The 19,792-nt window shown below is 31.3% G+C and overlaps 1 long non-coding RNA gene across 1 annotated transcript; it reads right to left on the bottom strand.

Annotated features, from left to right (window-relative positions):
* Positions 1-2,221: 2,221 nt before the first annotated feature.
* On the bottom strand, positions 2,222-3,940 carry LOC114761122 (uncharacterized). Its single transcript, XR_003742116.1, has 3 exons — positions 3,822-3,940; positions 2,798-2,870; positions 2,222-2,297 (listed from the first exon to the last, which is right to left on the bottom strand). It is a non-coding gene; the product is annotated as an uncharacterized LOC114761122 (long non-coding RNA).
* Positions 3,941-19,792: the final 15,852 nt, after the last annotated feature.

Here is a 19,792-nt window from a genome sequence, read left to right as displayed (position 1 = left end):
CATCATGCTTACCTCAACCTTCTAGAAGATGCCAAGTGTCATGAAAGTGGTGGAGGAAATGGGAGATTAGATCCTAACCGTTGGATCAAACGTGTTTCATAAACTTCCTCCGAATTTACTTGACCCACGTTTCTCCGGCTTTTTTTATGGCCTTTCGGAGCTCAGAAAATTGTTCTGTTTGCTTTATAAATTTCCTTTAATTCTAAAGAATATCTATGAATTTTCTTAGGCCATAACACTTCCTTTAAACCTTGCATAAAAATTCATTTACCAAAATGCCCTTTTATCGGCAAAACCGGCTCTTTAATTTATTAAAGCCACTCCACTGACCATTTGGTTGCGGGACTAATTTTATAAATTAGTACAACCTTTCAACCATTTAACCTCATTTTTGTATATATTTTTTAGGTCTCTTGCTATTTTAAATAATTACCTCACATGGTATACTTTTTACCGGTAATAACCTCATAAATTCCGTTGAAGCTGCCTCAGGGGTATTTTCATCTTTTCTCTTCATAGAAGAGCCTTAGAATATTATTTCCCATTTTCTAGGATTTTCTTAGAATTTTCTGTACCCTCTTCCACTTTTACCCCTGTTGGTCATAACTTTCAGAATTTACAGTTTAGTCCCTGGTTGGACTTAACTTCATATAATCCTCTCTTTGAGGCTTCTAACTCAACCTTTGGCCTATATCTAGTCTCTTTTCTCTCTCTGGGCCTTCGAGACTTTACTGGAGTATCTAACTTTATTACACTTTAGCCCCTTAAAACTTTTACTTTACAGTTTAGTCCCTGAAACTACTTTGACTTCCTTTCTCATCTTTGGGACTTCTGCTAAAAAGGGGTCTGATAGCCTATCTAATTCAGACTATTACTGGTACTTCTAGGCCTAAAACTTTGGATGTTACATATGTCGAGGCTCCTTACACAAGTTCAAAGTAGCGTATGCACCAACCAATGCTGCAACTTTGTTAACCCTTTTTTTCCGTCCCTTAGTATGCTCTTCCACATGTTTAATTTCATCATCTATATTCGTTTTATCCTGTGCACATACACATAAAGTTTAGAATTCCTACATAGAAATTACGAAACATTTATAAATGTTACAGAGTTGTCTGATTCATATAACAATTCACTGGTCACATAAAACATACACATATGGAACTGTCTAATATAATAAGCAAGTCATAAATCCCTAGTGTAAAACTCCAAAATAGGTAGAAGTTGTTCCTTCTGATCCTTCAGAGCTGCATACATTTCCCGTGTCTCCGGCCGTTCCATAAGGAGTTGTGTGCACCGTCTAAAGAAATCAGGATCACTGACAACTTCAGGAACTGTTTTCAGGTGAGACAGGACTCCCCTAATTGAAATTTCATAAGCACGCGCTTCTTCTTCCAACCTTCTAGCTTCTGCTCGTGAAATGACCTCATTTCCAAGCTCAGCCTCAGAAATATTTGTTTTAGCAATCTTGCTAATTGCATCCGCTATTTTCATAGAGGGAGATGTGTGTTTCTTCTTGACTTCACTCTTCCTTCTAACCCCCAGTGAGCTACTAGGTCAACTCCTACCTCTGCTTGTACCCCCACCACTGGTATCCTGCCTCAATTCAGTGTTGCCTCCACTACCTCCACTATTATCATTGAAGTTCACTGTGTTAAATTCTTCACTTATACCAGTTGGTGCGCCTAAAATTTCATCACTATCTCCGGACCCTTCTTCCAAATCTTAATTCGGTGTTCCTTCACTTGGAAGTGTCATGGAAGAAGGTGCCCATGCTTGTGGTCCAGTTGCAGCCACACTCCCAAATAGTTAAGTCAATTGATCCCTAAATTGAAGTCCTCTTTCTCTGAATTTTTCGTAGTTTGGAACTTTCTGCACATTATACACCAATAATATCATAAAATATTCCAAAAACAGTAAATATACACAAAACATTAACAAGTAGAGAAAAATGTAAGATCAAAAGGTTCAATAATTACCCTTATTTTTCTCTCCCACCAATCATCAGTTGCACTGACAGTATTCCTTTCAGTATCCCATCCCAATCCCGTCTCACGAAGCAGCCTATCCCATGTCTGCCACTCCTTTCGTAGGGAATCATATTTATTCTTAAATTGAGCTTTTCATACACTCTTCCAGTTTTGGCAGTAAATTTATCAGCAAGAATATCCCAAGCTTTCTTTGTTAAGCTAGTACCTTTTCTTTCCTCTTGTTGCACAAGTTCAATGCATAGGTCAATAAACACTTTCGTGGTTCGCAGGTTCCAGGAAGCTTTCACCGTATTCTTACCCATTATGCTATAGCACAATTACAGCTCTTCAGTCATCACAGGTTAATCAACTCAAAATCAATTGAAATAACAAGTGTCATTGTTACCCACATCAACTATGAATACCATATTAACATTTTTCTTTCCTTCATTTTATTTCAAACAAAAAGAAATTCATTCTATGTTTTTATAACATGTAATTAATTTTTTTAATCCAACATAAAATGAAACTATGTTCCCATTCCTTTAATGACAAGAAAAAAAATTAAATAAATTAAATTTGATTACCACAAATACAACATCCTATAATTTTGTTTAAAACAGGATTACAAAAAATAAAACATAAGGATTACAAATATATCTCTAAAAAAACTAGTCAAACTATATGAACCGAAAACTGATCCTCTGGCCCCGAAAGCAAAGACCATCCTTGAGAGTAGCACGATGTTTCGGTTTCAACAAAGGAAGCAAACCGAAATCAGATAAACCAAGCTACACAAATGAATCTATAAATGAAAATTAACCCACCACTAAAAGCAAAACGTCAGCCACAACTATCAATGAAGAAAAATCAGCACCAACCAAACACCTCAAGCCAGCACTGAAAAAAAAAATTCACTACAGTCAGGCGACAAACCGTGATGCGACAAAAATTATAAATGTTGAACATTTTTGTTACCATGATTCAAACATTTAACACAAAGATTTGCATTTGGTATATTTGTGCATAAGATAAACATATCTCAGAACCAAAAAAAAATCAGACATTATAAACCAACCGAAAATACCATATATCAGGCTCAAACCAACCGAATAATTTCTGTCCTATGCCACGCATAAACCAACCTAATATTAATAAGCAAGATTACTAAACAACATATTCAGATCAGAATTTTTCCGAACGAACATTCAACGGGTCAAACTCTCATGGCAAGTTTCCAGCAAGCATCAACGACAAACGGCCGATTAAACAACATCAATGTTCAAATCAGAATTTTTCTAGCAAGCATCAACGACAAACGATTCCTAAACCCAGCATCAACGATTCCAAACGGATAATTAACGGGTCAAACTCTCATGGCAAGTTCACGATTCCTAAACCCAGCAAGCATCAACGACAAACGATTCCTAAACCCAGCATCAACGATTTCGAACGGATATCATTTCACAATTCCTTACCCAAAAAACAATCCAACACATCAATTATCTGAAAATATAATAAACCATCCAACATCAATTATCTGAAAATTAATCGGAAGATATAAAACAATCCAATCAATCGAACCGGACGAAGCTGTGAGCGAAAGGGACTATCGAAAGGCAGAGCTGGAGCATGAGAGAAAGAGCTAACAGAGATTGATGGAGTTTGTGGGTGAGGCACCGAACAGGTGAGGGACAAAGGGAACTAGAAGACCCTGTTATTTTTCGGTTTCATTGAAGGCAGAAGAAGACCCAGAACCAGAAGGTCCAGCTCGCAACACGCCGATTAATTTACAGAGGAAGAAACAGAGGCTATGGAGAAGAAGAAAATTGCGGATCTGAGCCACCTTACCTGAGCGACGGATCTGAGCCAGGGAACACCGACCACAGCCAAATGCTTCACACCGAACCTAAGCGCCAGAAATAGCTGCAATCTTCTTCAACCATGGAGCTGCGATTTCTCTCACCGGCGGCGACTTCTTCAAACCGTGGCTAGACCGCGACTTCTTCACCGGCGGCGACTCGTTCTGTGAAGGAGGAGACGAAGACCGTGGACTCGACTGGTGTTCTGTGAAGGATGGTGTTGTGTGGGGTGCGAGGACCGACGGGAGAACTGGAGAAGGTGTGAACGAGAGGAGTGAATTATTGAACACATTCAGAGCAATAATGGAGCCTTTGGTCATTTGTGGAGGGGCCCACCACTCCTTTCAGCAAATATCCGAAAAGCAGATAAGATATGCTGCTGCCCAAACCATGGTTTCAACCGTTGAAATCATGGTTTTACCAGAACCTTGGTTTCCTTAATTTGCATGACCGTTTGGATGGCATTTTGGCCAAACCTTGGTTTGGGTTTCCAAACCAAGGTTTGCAATGCAATCCAAACGGAGCCTAAAGATATATTTTAAAATTCAATTTTTACATATTTACTATTTTTCATTAATTAAACTATTTTATTAAACTTGATATTATCCAAAAAGACGGGGAATATTCAATTACTAAATAAACAGTTGAAGTTTAATCATTTATAAAATTATGATTATAATACTATATAAAAATTAAATAGACAAATTTAATTGATAGAAATTTACTTTGGATAATTCTCGACTGAAAAGTACCTAAAAATAAAAATTGATCTTATTAAATATTGAATATCAACGCTTCCTCTCTTTTTTTTATTTAGGGGAAAAAATGGATGAGGAGAGGATCGAAATTCGAAATCTATTGACGAAGTGTTGTAGCTGTTCAAGCATGACGCTCTGAGCTTCAGCATGTGCAAATACTGAAGTTATTAATAAAGATTTCCTCCACTACCTTTCGTTTAACCACCCTTTTTCTTTGTTATCATTGGATAAAAATATAAGACTCGTTTAAAATAATTTATAAATAACATTTTAATCGTAATTTACAGAATACGAGATAAATATGTGATAGGAGTTTTGTCTTGACTTACATAAAATGTATTTATAAGTGACTTCAATAATGATGACAAATAGAACCATAATAATAAACTTTTAATATTTATAAATTAAAAATTATTTTAATTTTACTTAAAAATAGATAAATAAATTTAAACCATTAAAGTTTAATGTGAAAAAGATTGAAGATGAGGACAGAGGAAGGAAATAATAGAGGAAAGATCTTGGGATAATCCCTATAAAAAAGCCTTTAAAATTTTGAAATTTCAAATTAAAAATGATTACAAAAATATGTTGTCATTTATTTTTAAATATAGTTAATTACTATTAAATTATAGTAAATAAGGTTAATTTAAAATTTTAAAATTTAATTGTATTTTTTTGGGATTATTGATTTTTTTTATAATTAAAATAGCTTCCAATACAAGAAAGCCTGTGACAGGGTTGGAACCCAAGTCTGTACTGAAACGAAAGTGACAGCCATTTTCTAAAATAGTAAAATTATATTTTTCGTATAAAAATTTGCACTCGCAAGAACAAATCATCGCCTGACTGCTTGTAAGGGGAAAGTGGCATTCGCAACTTCGCATTCCGAGGACGTTTTGACTTTTGAGAGACAAGCACGGAACGCGGAGCCGGGGAAAGTGCAGTCCGGAGAAATAAATAATGTCTAGTCCCATCACTTTAAGCCTACTTTTACAGGTCTGGATCAGCTGGCTTACTGTATTAAATACTTTTTCTTTTGTTTATAAATAACATTTGCGAATTATCTTAAATTTTTATAGCGAATTTTCTATTTTATTTTATTAATTATTTATTTTAATATATAATATATTTATTATCTTATTTTTAAATCATCATTTTTTCCATCACATATTTATATTCTTTCTCTTTTATAATTTTTTATCATAATGGTTTTTTATTTTTTATACTCTTTTTTACCCTATAAATAAAAATATTTTGAAAAAAATTTTAATTAATTTTTTAATCTACATAAATAAAATTAAAAATTGTTTAAAAAATAGAAAGAGTATTAATTATTCCTCTCAAACCACAAATATCCATGGTCAAAAAGAAATGAAGTTGCAAAAGAAAAGGAGGATCGAATTGATATAAACATTTACTTTGGACAATTCAGGACTGAAAAATACCTAAAAATAAAAATTGATCTTATTAAATGTTGAATATCAGCCATTCTATTTTTTCATTTAGAGGGGGAAAGACGAGGAGAGGATCGAATTGAAGTAATTAACATATTAAGATTCAGTTAGAATGACTTATAAATAACTTTAAAATTATAATTTATGAAATAGGAGAGCCAACTATGATCTATATTTACGAAAGCAAATTGAATCGCTCGTAATTGTTTTTACATGTAAATGTGAGGATGGTATTCAGTTCATACCTTCTCAGCACAATATCCAAGACCTTATTCTGTTCATCTCATACAATGACTGAACTCAGATAATTTAGCAATGAATTAAGCAACTTGAAAAAAAAAAAAATCATATCATAGAAAATCTGTAAAATATAGAGAAAACTTCATGCCCGCAGATGCAAAGTATAACACACAATATAGATGTGTGTGTGTGTGTTTTTTTTTGGGGGGGATCTATATGTGGGTATAATGTGCTCATCGCATTTGGAGGAGAGAGAATAAGAAATTACACGGAACCTAACGAGCAAGAGGCAAAGCAGCAGTAGTCACACCCCATCAATAAGCAGGCTACTTCGGAACCGGATCCTCTCAAAAGCGAGTTTCTCAGCGTCTCTCAGAATCTGCACATCCTATCTGTCCATTCCATCATGAGCGTCCAGAAAGTGACATGTCATGGAACATTTAAAATAGCATCTAAACCGTTCATTCCATTATAATCCTCACCGCCCATTCAATTCCAAAATCCCTTCGGCCTTCACAAAAATACTTTCTCAGTTTGCCATGAATTTCCAACCCAGTCGGCGACGCAAACAGGGAGCTCCATGGTTATCGATGATTAGGCACTATGAGAGAATCACCATAGTTTTGCCAAAAGCAACTTATTGGGTCTGGTATCTACCTTGAAACTCTTCCTTCATATCTTTGTTCTTTTCCCCATCCCTTTCTGATTGCGCTTCTTCCTCTGCATCTCTTCTTTTTTCTATTCTTCTTTGCATTTGTCTACTTATTTGAATTCCTGTAGCTATTGAAAGATTTTTTGAATCTTAACATCCCACCGTTTTTGAAGTGAATTTCCGTGTTAGTGTATTTTAGTAAGGCTATGAATTCAGAGAAGCTAAAATGAGGCAACCCATTCTGAATACTATAATTTTAGTGCCCTTTTTTGGCGTGTTGCATTGCATTTGGCTACCTTGTGAAGAATTTGGAAATTTGCTTTAATGCTGCCTTCTCTTAATGATTCGAGCTTTGGAGAATAGATATTTGTTTTTATTAAGTGTTTTTCTATACTGCACCTGGATTGAATTGATTTGTAATTAGGCGAATGTCAGTTCAATTTCTTTGCTGTCAAATAGAATATGTGCGTTTTTTTATTAACTCCTCAAATTCTACAATTAAGTATGATGATAACATTCATTCAAGTCTCAATATTTAATTGTATCCTGAAGGGGCACTGAAAGGATCGTGGTTAAATAGGCTTTATGTTCTTCAGCTACAAGGTTTACAACTAATGTGTAATTAGAAATAGGAAGCACCATGTTAAAAGCCAGATTACATGCCCCATGCTAACAAGTTGTTGATGGGTAATAAACTAATTTTAAATGGGAGAACCTTTTTTTGGATGAATTACAATTTACTTGACAATAGGATCTATCTTCAGTTTGGGAACAATTACCCCAATGGGCATTAAAATTGCTAATATCCTGAGTTTTGATTCTCCCTTTTTTCCCAATAACTTCATATAATGATAATGATTGCAAAAATTATTATAATCTATAGTCTTTCTTAAAGATGTCTTAGATTTAATATGATTCTTTGTGTCCAATCTTTTGTTTTCTTCCCATACATATTCAATCAATGTCCATATCCGTAGGATTGATTCTCATGTCATTAACTATTTTCATGAGATTGGAATCTAGATCGCTGGATGAATTTAACAAATTTATGTTTATTTGCTGATTGGTTCTGCATCATATAGTTGATTGAAGCTTCAATCTACTTGATGGTATGAGTAATCCCACGGTTTGTCTATGTTTCAACAATAGTAGAATGAAGCTAGTGATGAAATATTTCTGTTCATTAAAATGTTTAAGAGATTATATTAGTCACTCACTTTTCCTTTAATTTCCTATAAGGTCTGTTAGAATTTGCTACCACATTGAACAAAATAGAATTTGCCATCATACTTTACTCCTATATTGAACAAAATAGGACTTGTTGAGATCAAACTAGCTGTATCCTACCATACAGAAGAGAAAGTTTCTGCTTGCTTGCTGTCAGAGCCAGCTTTGGTACATAAAAGAAATCAAACCCTCCAAAAAAATATGAGAGATATTTGAGATAAATTCGTTGCTGTTTCTATCTTGTTTTGTTTTTTTTTTTTTGGGTACCTATCAATAAAAATTCCTCTTCTTCCAATGATTGTGTTGGATCATCTAAGGGAGCCTATAAATCACAAAGAAAAGTATGCATATTATTAACATTAATAGAATAAGTCACAAAGGACATTAATTTTGGACAAAAAACTTACCATCAACATACTAGAAAATGACTGCACTTGAGGTAGTACTTGTAACATTGGAGGTGCAGAACATGAAATTGAAGCATTTGATTCCTCACTTCTTACATTGGCTGGGGACCTACTTATCTTTCCCAGACGCTCACGAAAATTCTTAAATTTTTTCTTTCTCTTAGTTCCATCTCTCTTTTTGATGCCCTTGGGTTATTTATCTTTCATGTCCATCTTCTTTTTTTCATTGCTGCCCCTTTCTTCCTTGCTTCTATCTTCTTCCTTTTTGTCGTCATCATTTGAATTCCTTAGCCTTGAACGGAAGTCTCTTGCTTCTTTATGAAGCTTAATTATAGAGTTGTGGACAAAGGCAGAAGTCTTTGGATAGTCAGACATTTCAACTGCTAATGTTATCATCATGTAACATAATTGTCGATATGTTTGTGTGCTTTGAAGCTTAGGATCCACTTGTATTTCATTTCCTCTGATATCATGTATTACACCATCTCTTGCATCTTTGGTCCATCTTTTCAAAATATATTTTTCTGGTAATTTCCTCACTTCATTTAGCTCATATACTTTTAGAGCATGACAACATAATATTCCAATTGATTCAAAATTCCTACAACTACACCATATAGAATCATCCTTTGGATCAAATGTCAATGTCCACATTTTGTCTTCATTAACCATTGTACCAATATATGTGAACAATGGACCTTTCTCATCTCGTGAGGAAATGCATGTGGCAAAAAAGAGATCCAATTACTCTTGGAACAATTCTAACACAGGGGCAGTGTAAATTTTAGCAAGTTGTCGTAGTATAGGTGAACTTTGGACCATCAATCGTGGTTTTTTCTCCCTTGCTTCATACTCACATTTCATCTCATTATACCTCTTATCTGCAACAACCCGCTCAAGACTTTTGAAGAATTCATCAATATTATGACTTGGATTTGTAACACTCTTGATATCTGCATTGACGCTTTTACTAATTTGTGTGCTACGTATACCCAGAGTAATATAGTATTTCATATAACACCATGCCCATTTCTCTTTGATTTCATATATAGACTTCATCCATAAGTTGTCTTCCAAATTGAATGATGATATTAGAGAAGCCCATATTTCTTCAAATTGTGATTTGTCCTCAATAGCAAACATACATTTATTGAAGTCCCGCAAAAAATGTGAACCACCCTTCATCTTATTTTCTAAATGTTTTATTCCATTTTGCTCAATATGCCATGTGCATAATGCATGTTTCACTTCAGGAACAACTTCATGCAGTGCTCTTGCCATTGCTTGATCTTGGTCAGTAAAAATAGTTGCATGCCTCTTTTGCTTGTTTGCTTTGAGGAAAGTTTCAAACAACCACTTAAATGATTCTGTGGTTTCATCATATAACAAAGCTGCACCAAAAATTATAAGTCCTCTGTAATGATTAAGTCCTGAAAATATGGCAAGAGGCCTATGGTTACGGTTTGTGCAATATGTGGTGTCCAATGAAATTACATCTCCAAAATAAGCGTAGTTTACAAGCATACGAGCATCAGCCCAAAAAATATTTGTAATTTGATTTTCCACATCAAGTTGGTATGAATGATAAAATGAAGGGTTCTCAATAATCTGTTCTTCAATATAATTCAATAACCATCCAACTTCTCCATTTTCTATACTTCTTTTTCGTTTAGTCTTGAAATAATTTTTCATATCAACTCGTGTGAAACTGAGATTAGCTTGCCCACCTGCTTGCTTGCTCATAAGGTCAAATGTTGTTTTTTGTTGAAGTCCAGCATCCTTAGCCAAATCAATCTCATTTGCTTGTGTATCACTTATTTTTCGTTAAGATCTCATCATATGCACTGTTTCTTGAAGATGTAATGGGTGGTTATGCTCTTCTATGAAACTGGTGATCTTGTATTTACCTTGCACTAAATTAACTGTCATTCCAGCTTTATAATTGGTTCTAGTCTCAGGACGATCGTTGGTGGCTGAGGTGTACCTTTTATCTGGTCTTCGTTCACCCTCTTTTGAACATACATATCTATACGTAATAATAGTCTTTTTATCTTTTTTACTCTTTGTCAATCCATTTTTTCTTGCACTAAAGCCTACTCTGCAAGCATATTCATTCCAAAAACCCCATGCCTCCTCTAGGTTATCAAATTGTTTTCCCACTCTAGGAGCCAAATCAGTTTCCATAAATTGAGACCTGCAAAATAAATCTATGCATCACACATCATAAAAACTTCTGTAAAACTTAGAAATTACATAAATTAAATATAAAAAAAACTACATTTGAAAGGAGAACTAAACATTTCACAACATTGATCTTATGTGATGAAGAATATATTATATAAAGAGCAAATAAACAATTTAGAGTGTAATACTAGTGACAAAATGCAACGTTCTTTTCTTTTATATATATATATATATATATATATATGAACCAAAACGCAACATATTTTATATAATCAATTGTAAATTGTTAAGCACAATAAATAAATCTGCAACAACGTTAAACAAGGGCTATATGGTATATTTTATGAACTTAATAAAAAAACCCAACTTTAAATGGAGAAAATTTCATAAAAGTTTTTTTTTGTTTAAATTCCAATTATATCACGTAACAAACAAGATACAGTTTGCAGAATCATTAGTAGATAGAAGATTAAATAAAGAGTATGATATCGCAACAAATACTAAACAGTGAATATGTGACAATGAAGATTTGTCATATTGTCTAAGAACATAAAAAGCTACCATCTTTTTTTTTTTTTTTAAAAAAGCTACTCTTATTTTACCTTGCCTCTTACGAATGAAAAATGAATAACCCCCAAAGTAATCTTGCAAACTGAAGAAGCAATCAGCTGAAATAAGGAGTCTCCATGAATATGTAGGTGGAGCAGCAGAATAAGAGAAATAATGGCTTCGAAACTTATGGACGGAGACTGCACAACTGCGCCAGTAAATTGCTGGAATTTTCCCGCCACCCAACTCATAAAGTGCGGTCATGATTTGTTGATAATGGACGGTGATTATTCACTTTTAATGTTTTGATGATGTGGTGTATTTTTAACTGTTGGATCATATGGATGGATAGGATTAAGAGATACTGAGAGATTCTGAAAAAAGGGATAATGAGAGGATCCGGTTCCGGCTACTTCACCTCATCTGACATCTTTTTTTTTTCAAATCTTCATGTAAATTTAAAATTTATTCTCAAATGACTTTCATTATTTTCTTTCCCATAGCCTCCAAAATAGCCTCGCCTTTCATCCGCTTTTCAAGATTGATGAGTGGTAATAATAAAGAAAGCCAATCCCTCCCTGCTAGCCTTTTGCCCCCTTCAATCACGTCTCCAAGTAATAAAATATTCTATGTATTTCATCTCTTTTGTAGAACCCCTGTTATATCTTACGTAAAAAATCAGAAAAATTACACACAGTCTCATAAAAAATAATTAATTCTAAAAAAATCTCTTAAAATCTCCAAATACTTTCTAAATTCTCAGGAACCTCAGAGAAAAAAATTAAAATTATAAAATTACCTACTTGCCCTCATTGATTGAAGATGTTGTGATTGGCTGCTGTGTAGGTTGTGACTATATACTATACATATTATCATTCGGTTGAGTGTGGGTTGTAATTGACTTCTGTGCATATTGTGAACAGCTCAAATATAGGTTGTGACTATATACTGTGCATGTTGTCATTCGGTTGAGGCAAATAGGTAATTTCACAATTTTAATTTTTTTCTCTGTGGTCCCTGGGGACTTAGGAAGCATTTGAGGATTTCGAGAGATTTTTCTAAAATTAATTATCTTCTATAGAACCTGTATGTAATTTTTCCTAAAAAATCAGATTGAACATTAAATCAGTTAAAGTAGTGATTTAAGAATTATTAAGTCAGAGTAAGGTTCAACTGAAATCAAATCAGTCATATTAAAATAATATAATTTAATTAAAAATAACAAAATACAACAATAGTAATAATCATTAATAACGATTCCTCCTCCTCCTCCTCCTCTTGGTGGTTCATTTGCTCCATTTTCATTGTTCTCTTACTATGTTATTTTTTCACTTTTATTTCCAAACACTTGACAAGCTCTTTTACTGCTGATGTGGGTATATTGTTTTTCTTCTTTCTTTCTTCTTCTTTTTTTTTTAAAAAAATTTGCAACTGTGATATAGAATTTGATTTTTCATCCATAATACACTTGATGAGTTAATATTTCATTATTTTAATTTTCAGGAGGTGAATGTAGGTTCGACAATCTGAAATATTTGTACTCTTTCTAAAGTGTCTCTTATTTTAATAGTAAAAATATCATATATTATATTATTTTAAAATGTTAAAATTTTGATATAAGCTCCAATTTTTTTAGTACATGATTATTACTTTTTCTTATGAAAATATACTTCTCCAGGAGTTTAAATTTGACAAGATAAAACTGAAAAATACAAATATATACTCTCTAAATATTAAATCTATGGTATATATTAAGTTGGTTAAAAAGAAAGAAAGTGTTCTACTCAGTTAAGGTGAACTATTACTTTCATATATTTTTTAGGTAAAAATAATATGTAAGTAATAAAAAATTGAAATCAATGAAGGGTATTTCTTTTCTGCATTTGATCTTTTTCCTGTCATTTGTTATGTTGTATTTTTAAATTAGTGATAACAAGTCATGATATTAGTGTTTTGAATTAAAAATAAAATACTCTATTCTAGTTTGTATTAATTACATTAATTTTAATAATATTATGTAGTTATCAACTCTTTATACCCACATTTCATTTTTATTTATCAGGAAAGAAGGTGAGAAGTTATTTAGAAGGAAATGAAATTTTGAAATCGCTCACTTGAAGAATATTTTTCACTCACTTCACAAACAATGACTGATTCTAAAGAAATCATTCACTAAAAAATGACTTTAAAAATTATTCAATTTTAAAAGTAATGTATTAATAAATACTATTAAAACTGCAGGATTTTAAAATATGTTTTTACTGTTTAGTCTAAAAAAATTGAGATAATATTCTTCCTGAATAAAAACTTCACATCAAATTTTCACCCAATTCTTGTCTTTATTTCAAACTACGAATACAGAAGGAAGGATTGTGAGATCCAAAGCAACAAATAGATAGAAATGAGTTTACCTGATACAAATAACTCAAGAAACATAAATATAGTTCACGCATGAAATCAAATGCGTTTTAATGATCATTATGATAATTAAGAAATGAGAGAGCAGAGGAGAGCCCACAAGACGACGAGAATAGCAGAGGAGATGGAGGCGACGGAGAAGACGACACAGAATCTCTCGACTTTGCCGGCGGCGTTGGGTGGGGCGAAAACGGCCCTATTGGCAGTCATAAAGGCGGCGCCGACGAGAAGCACGAAGGCATGAAATGTGTGGGGACGACCCCTGAAGACGATGGTCGGAACAGGGTATTCTCCAATGTACTCGTAAGGAAGTTGAAGCAGGCCGAGCATCACCGTGAGGCAGAGTCCGATGACGCACTCGATCACCGTGATACGAGGGATTTTGCCTAAAGGAGTGACGTAGAAGACGTGTTCTTGGTGAATCATTGAACAGAGAAAGAGAAACAGAGGATGGGGTTTGTCGTTTGTGTGTTTGGGGATTTCAGCAATGCAAATTTATATCGATGTTAGTCGAAGTGCTTGAGGGGCTACTCCATGGATTGGAAACATCAATGATCCTTCCTGAAGTTTTCCGACTTGAGAAATAGATGCTTCTCGGAAATTCCGCGGACGAAATCTCCAGGAAACAAGACTGAAAGGGAAAGTACAAAGGGCAGTCCAAAAATGGGTCCCAGTGCCTTAAGAGGAGGAAAAAGTATGTGGGGCCCACCAACCGCGTACAAAATCATTAATAGAAAATACTTACGTTAAATCCTTTTAAGTTAATTTGTTAATTTGTAAATTTGTATTTTGTTAATCATTATTGTTATTATTTTGTTATTTTTAATTAAATTATATTATTTTAATATGATCCATTTGATTCTAGTTGGATCTCAATTTGACCTACTGATCCTTAAACTACTACCTTAACTAGTTTAATATCCAGTTTGATTTTTTATTCCTTGATTATTAAAGATAAGAATATAGGGTAGGTTTTCAAGGCGAACAGGTTTAAAAGGGCTAGCTCCCAAGAATTAAAATTTCAAAAATATTTTAATTTGTTAGACCTGGCTTTTAAGGTGACTGATTCAAGGCTAACCTGCAGGCTTTGGGTCAGTTTAGGGAAAAAAATATTATTTTTCATATTTCCTAATTTTTTAATAAAAAATAAAAAACTAATAAAATTATTAATAAAAGATATAAATATAAATAAAATTAAATGACAAACACAAAAGATTATTATATCTACATATTCATTAACATCCAGGAACATAAAAAACATCAATAAAAAAGACAATAACATCAAAAAGTTTTATCAATAGTGCAAGCATACAATAGACAAACACTATCATGAACTTTTTGAAACTTTATCAGTATTATAATTAATTGTTCTTTTTTCGTAACAAAATTATCAAAAAAATTTTCTTTATAGAAATTTTACTTTTAAATTTTATAGTCTAACTATTATTTTATTTTAGTTTGAAAAGTATTATTATTGAAGCTCATAAATTTTTAATTCAAATTATAGAATCACAAGATATACAGCTACTGTAATATCTTAAATTTTATTTTTGGATTTTTAAAAAAATAAATTAAAATAATATAATAATATTTTATTATTATAATAAAATAATAATATTTTAATATTTGAAAAAAAAAAAGGTAACAACTTTCCACCGAATTCGGTGGAAAGTTGAAACGTTGAAAGGGGAACGAAGACTTTAGGGAGAAGAGTTAAATGAACGAAGAAAATTGAGTAAGATAATTGGAAAAATAAAGAATAAAAGAGATAGGGCAAGAGACAACGAGGCGTGAGAGAGAGGAAAAGAGAGAAAGAGTGTGGGAGAGAAGGAGCAAAGCTGCAGTCATTTTGCAAGAAAGGGCAAATTTTAAATATAATTTAGGTACACAAATATATTTTTTTATCAAACTTTTATTATAAATATTTCTTATATATTTTAAGCTTCCTATTGACAGTATTATTATAGTAATTAGAGAAAATTTTGAGACTTATATATGATATAAGTATTGAGTTTTGATAAAAGATAAACATAGAAATTTAGAGGTAAATGAGTAGTTAATTTTAATTAGTTTAGATTTGCTCATTTATTGGATTTTAGTATTTAAATTAATTTTGTTTAGTTGAAAATTATATATATATGATTTATATCATATTTTTACCGATTAAAATTAAGTTAAATAATTTATTTGAGGTGTTTAACATATTATTGAGATTTTAATCAGTTTAGTTTTATTTATTGGATAACTGGAGGTTTTAAAATAAATATTTTAGTTAAAAAATTTATTATTTATAAAATATATATATGATAGTCATACCATTAAAGTTTTGATTATATTATTTATTTAAATATTTAAAGTATTATTGAATTTTTGATGGTTTGATTTTAAGATTTAACTTTAAATGAGATTTTTAGCATTTAAAATATAATAATTCCATATTTGGAAATTTTGAAAAAATTCTTTTTATTAAAGTAAATAATCTAGAGGATGTAATTGAATATTTTAGCCTATTAGAAAAATTTATAAATTATTTCTAAAATGCTTAATTTTGGGTTATAAGAGTTGTAGAAATTTAGAATAACAATTAAATTAAATTAGAAATATAACTAATATATATTTATATGTGCTTAATTAATTAATTAATTAATTAGCTTATATTAATATGTTGTTATTAATTGTGTAGATTAATTATTGGTTGAGCAAAGGATTGACCTTATGGTAATCTTTTTTATTGCTTTGGTGAAATGTAACCACTTTTCGCTTGTTATATGTGCTAATATGATGTTTGTGAGTATTTTGTTATTTTAGAATAATATTTGTTATTTGGAACTCAATTAGATATATTATAACTTTTGAGCTATAAAAATTGTCTTGTGGGATTTTTGGAATTGTGATGGAGAAGTTTAGAAAAGATATATGATTTATATCTTATAGATTGTATTGAGAAATGATTGAGACTTTTTTTGTTTAATGTGAATGATTGATTGTTATTTGGATTTTGGATTGAGCCTTGTCCTACCATATGGTAAGGGCGTCATTGATGCACATTGGTTGGCTTCTTTCTTCGTCTCCCATAGTGAAGGATAGGCTTTTGTGGCTTCTTATTCGTCTCTCAGAGTGAAGGATAGATCTATAGGTTTGATTGATCTTTCATAGTGAAGGATAGACTTATGTGGCTTATGTGTTAGCCCTCATAGTGAGGGTTTGGATTATTAAAATTATATTTCTATGGATATATTTATATTTCTCGAGAATTAATAACTGTTCCACTTGACACCTCACGAGCACGTGTTAGTATGTATGAAGAGTTGGAAGGTTAGCTACTAAGGCGTTTGTCTCACCTGTGGTTTTTACTATCTTCAGGTGATAGTTCAGGTGCTGACCCATCAGGAAAGGCTCCGAAGGCATAGTGTGCTGTTATAACTTGTATAACCTCCTTGTTTTTGTTCTATGTGTTGATTTGTTATATATTGCCACATAGGACTCATATACTCTAATACTAGAAACTAATACTTTTAATTATTACTGTTTTATATAGGGTTGTTGGAAGGCTTAGAGATATTTAAGACTTTGCGTATTACGCTCTTTTGATAATGTTGACTTTTGACTAATGGGCTCTATGACTTATATTAAAATGATTTATCAGTTCATATATTTGAAAGTATAAATTTGGTTTGGACTAATGGTTGAATGATATTTTTAGACTTTGGAAGTCTAATGCCCAAGTTAATGATTGATGTTGTTTGTAATATAAGTTTATTTTTTTTAATCATGATAGCGATTTTAAAATTTTAAGGTTTCTTTTTTTTCTATCATGGTTAATCTTTTGAATAATTTGTTGGATTTAATCTAAATGTGTTTCAAAAGAATAGTTGTCACAACTACAAAAATACTCTCTTATCAAATATATATAACTGAAAAATATCAACACATATAATATAAATCAAATCATTATTAGAATCTAAACTAACCTATTTTTTAAAATTTAATTAGATAAATTATTATCTAAAACTAAATAAATCAAATCATTATGGAAAATTTAATTTCAAAATAATAATAATAACAACATATTCAAAATATCATTAACAAAGTAAAAAAAAATTAATAATATTATAATTACACAAAATTTTTTTTAAAAGAATTATAAAAGGGTCCAAAATGGGCCAACTCTTCGCCCTACATGGCCAGCACATTTAAACTTTTGATAGGGCCGGCCTATTTAAGTCTTTGGCCCTATAGGACTGGCCCTTTGAAGCCCATTTCTCATTTGAAGAAAAAAATTTTAAGCTGAGTCTTACAATTTTCAAGCTTAAATGGACTGGCTTGACGGGCTCAACCTATTTTCTAGGCTCTTACAATTATCATTTCTTTTTTTAAAAGAATATAATCAATTTATAGGCTGTCTTGAATTTTTATAATAATTTTTCCGTTTCGTCCTATTAATTATTTATTTTGATGCTCAATTCTTTCGATTATATTTAAAAGTCATTTTTAATATATTTCACACAAACAAAAAAAAAAAACTTAAAATTTTATCAAATTTTATTCAAAATTCAATAAATTTTTAATTTTATCCCTATTTAATACATATTATATTTTATATAAATAAAATCAACACAATAATCAATAAAAGATAAAATAAAACATCCATGCAAAAATTTTCTTTTAGTACCTTATAAATAAGACTAAAAGACTTTTTTCTCTATACTCTATAAATAGGATCAGAGGAGTATTTATTACTCCTTCGATCCTAATTATAAGACCCAATTGACTTATTTGAGGAGATTAAGGAAGTAAGTTAAGTTGGTTATTTATAATAAATAAGTGTTGTCATTCCTAAAATATCCTTGCTAATTAAGTATATTGGCTAAAACTATCATTATTAGAAGGATTATCTTGGAAAAAAATGCATAAATATAAGAGACAAAATAGATTGGGGTCTTATAATTAGGACCAAATAAAAAGTCAAATGTGATCTTATAATAAGGACCGGAGGAGTATCTCATTTCTCAGACCATCATCTCTTCGTGACATATTCTCTCTTTTTTCATAATTTTTTTATTCTCTTTCTTTACTTTCTCTCTTTTGAATAAAGATATTAAAAAAAAACCTTTAATTTACTTCCACTATATTTCATATAGACGAAAAAATATTAAATTTCATTAACTCTCATTTAAAATTTAATAACTTTCTAATTTTATCTCTATTTAATATACATTATATCTCATATAAACAAAATTAACACATAAATAAATAAAAAGTAAAATTATACATTCATATATAATTTTTTTCTTAATATCTTATAAATAAGATAAAAAATATTTTTTTACTTTATAAATAACATCAGGGGACTATTATATATAACCAATTCTGTTCATCGTTGCCCACAAAAAAAGGCGAGGGGGAAATGAGTACTTGGCAGACGAAAGCGTTTTGAGCACGTTCGCCAGTGCCAACATTAATTTATGTCATATGAGTTTTAAATTCTCAGTGATTGATTCTAACGCTGCTATTTACTTACTCCCTCCTGTTTATAATATAAGTAGCTCACTTAATTTAAAATATAAGTAACATGAAATGTAAGTTTATTTGTTAATTTTGTCTTTATAATTAATATTTAAATATATATTTTTATATTGTTTTTCCTCTCCTACACAATCTCATTTAATATGAGTGAAGTTGAAAAAAATTTCAATTTGAAACAAATTTAATGAGTTCACTATCATTTTTTTGTTATTGATGAATTGGTTAAAATGACTTGTATTATAGATCAGAAGAAATTTTTTTTAGTAGCAAAAAACATGGACCTGGTTATGATGCTTTTCAAGTGATGAACAATATAAATCATCCAAATTAAATATAAATGATTCAAATTTAATATTTTTTATTAATTATTTTTAAAGAAAAATAAGTATTAAAAAAATTAGAAGTTAAATCAATCTAGATAAAATCTTAACCGTTTAAGGGGGTGTTTGGCTTTTTTGCCAAACACCCTCATTTTTTTTAAAACCAAGGTTTTAGGTTTTGCCCAACAAAACCTCGGTTCCAGATAAACAGGAGGGGCGTAGCTT

The sequence above is a fragment of the Neltuma alba genome, unplaced genomic scaffold (assembly GCF_004799145.2).
Source record: "Neltuma alba isolate B1F8T4 unplaced genomic scaffold, ASM479914v2 tig00011084_pilon, whole genome shotgun sequence".
Classification (NCBI taxonomy): domain Eukaryota; kingdom Viridiplantae; phylum Streptophyta; class Magnoliopsida; order Fabales; family Fabaceae; genus Neltuma; species Neltuma alba.
Note: the sequence above shows the minus strand (reverse complement) of the source record. Positions and strands in the feature narration are given on the sequence as shown.